At 31.9% G+C, this 2,500-nt stretch overlaps 1 protein-coding gene across 1 annotated transcript in view; it reads left to right on the top strand.

Moving 5' to 3' along the window:
- The window catches only part of LOC147469101 (G protein-coupled receptor GRL101-like), a 102,352-nt gene that overhangs the window by 28,228 nt on the left and 71,624 nt on the right, over positions 1 to 2,500 (top strand). The window lies entirely within an intron of this gene.

Here is a 2,500-nt window from a genome sequence, read left to right as displayed (position 1 = left end):
TTGTATACATTCACTATTCATATACCAATAGCACCTTGTATTACTATACGTTTTACATAAACTTTTTGTGCTCACTCTTAACACCATTAGCATTGCTAAAATGCAATTAAAACGAATTTCGGCGCACATAAATTGCACTCAATAATTTCAACAACCTTCATCAATAATCATCACACTTTTCATCATCCTATTTGCTCTTCCACTTTCAAGCACACAAACAAAAAACATTCATTTCATCTGCGGCTGAACTGTCAGTGTTGCCAACGCGGTCGCACAGGGTGTCATGGACAAAATATGCATTAGCATATATATGGACAAAACTTCGTGCGCTTCTGAGGGATGGGGGTGAGGGGTGGAGGGGTGGAGGGGGGGGAGGTGAGAGATTGGGGTAGGGAAGGTATGGTACAACTATGATGGTGGTGTGATGGGAATCAGTGATAGATTATCCCTCTATTTCTATTAGTTTGTGTGTGTGTGTACGTACATATATATATATATATATATATATATATATATATATATATATATATATATATATATATATATATATTTGTGTGTGTGTTTGTGTGTGTAGAGCTATTTATGTGTGTGTTTGTGTGTACGTATATATATATATATATATATATATATATATATATATATATATATATATATATATATATATATATATATATATATATATACATATGTGTGTGTGTGTTTCTCTCTCTATATATGTATATATATATATTTCTGTGTGTGTTTGTGTGTGTGTGTGTGTGTATGTGTGCGTGTGTGTGTGTGTGTGTGTATTCATATATATATATATATATATATATATATATATATATATATATATATATATGTATATGTATGTATGTATATATATGTATATATATGTATATACTGTACATATACATATATATATATATATATATATATATATATATATATATATATATATATATATATATATATATACTGGGTTGTAGATGAGTTCCATGGGAAACGAATTCTTAGAAGGAAGAGGTAAACTAAAACGGCTGAGAAGAACTTCATTTTGAAATTACAGACGTTTCGGAGAGGCAATCTCCATCATCAGTGCTATAACAAAAACAGGGAAAAAGTAATTCCAATACATTCAAAATCATAAAATTAATAAAATACAGAATTAAAAAAAAACACGAAAATCATCAAATGCCCACAGACAAAAAAAACAGTATAGCAAGTAAAATGTCCTACCTAACCAAAGGAACGGGTGGTTGGTAGTTTAAATGGTAAACATGGCGGTTGCAGTGGAAGTATTGTTCAGTTGTGGTTTCATGGTGAGGATGTGAAGTGACTCTCCTATGATCAGATCAAATTTGCTTAAGTGGGAGGTTAAGATTTCGAAATCGGTATTGTTAAAAGGGTGATTGTGGAGGTGAGGGTGCTCTCTAATTGCTGTGAAGGATGGATGGTTTACTCAGCTGTAGGCCTGTCCTGACTAACTTGCCTTTGTGTTCGAGAATGCGGTGACGGAGCCATCGCGAGGTAGACCCGACGTAACTAGCCTGACAGCTAGGACAAGTAAAAAGGTAAACCACATTTTGATCTTAGAAAATTATTGAATAAAATTCTCAGACAGTACTATCCCTAGATCTGTTTTCGTTTTTATTTTTTTATTTTTTTTTTTTTATTTTTTTTTTTTTTACAAATCTAACACTATCGGAAATTTCATCAAGAAAAGAGAAAAGTGCGACTTTGTATTAATTTCGAATGTGGTTTATCATATATATAGAGAGAGAGATAGATAGATTTAAGAAATATAGTGTTTGTGCATGTGTGTCAGTTTCTATGTGTCTGTACATTTGTATTTATGTATGTACGTAAATCAACACTAACGAATATAATACGCGTTCTCCCAACGATTATGTTGCAGAATAAGGATATAAAGCCAAAGTATACCGTTGATTTGCAATGTACCAGGACACGCATTGTGTTCTCTTGTTTACGCTGTCTGCCCTTTCTTCTCGGGGTCTTAAGAACGCGCGCGAGAGCTTGTTTAATTATACGGCGGGATACGACCCTGAACTTTACTCTTGTGTAAATTTGGGGGAAAATAAGACGATAAAGTTCAGTGGCGACTTTTAGAATTTCTTTCTCTTGATCCTTTTCTTAAGCTTTTTTTGTCTCTTCTATTTTTGTCTCTCTTTTTTCTCTCTATCTCTTTCTCTCCTTTTTTCTTTTCTCTCTCTCTCTATATATATATATATCTCTATCTCTATCTTTATCTTTATCTTTATCTTTATCTTTATCTTTATCTTTATCTTTATCTTTATCTTTATCTTCATCTTCATCTTCATCTTCATCTTCATCTTCATCTTCATCTTCATCTTCATCTTCATCTTTATCTTTATCTTTATCTTTATCTTTATCTCTATCTCTATCTCTATCTCTATCTCTATCTCTATCTCTATCTCTATCTTTATCTTTATCTTTATCTTTATCTTTATCTCTATCTCTATCTCTATCTCTATCT

This window comes from Penaeus japonicus, unplaced genomic scaffold (genome assembly GCF_977035675.1).
Source record: "Penaeus japonicus unplaced genomic scaffold, GWHDUDI00000001_assembly GWHDUDI00000024, whole genome shotgun sequence".
Classification (NCBI taxonomy): Eukaryota; Metazoa; Arthropoda; class Malacostraca; order Decapoda; family Penaeidae; genus Penaeus; species Penaeus japonicus.
Note: the sequence above shows the minus strand (reverse complement) of the source record. Positions and strands in the feature narration are given on the sequence as shown.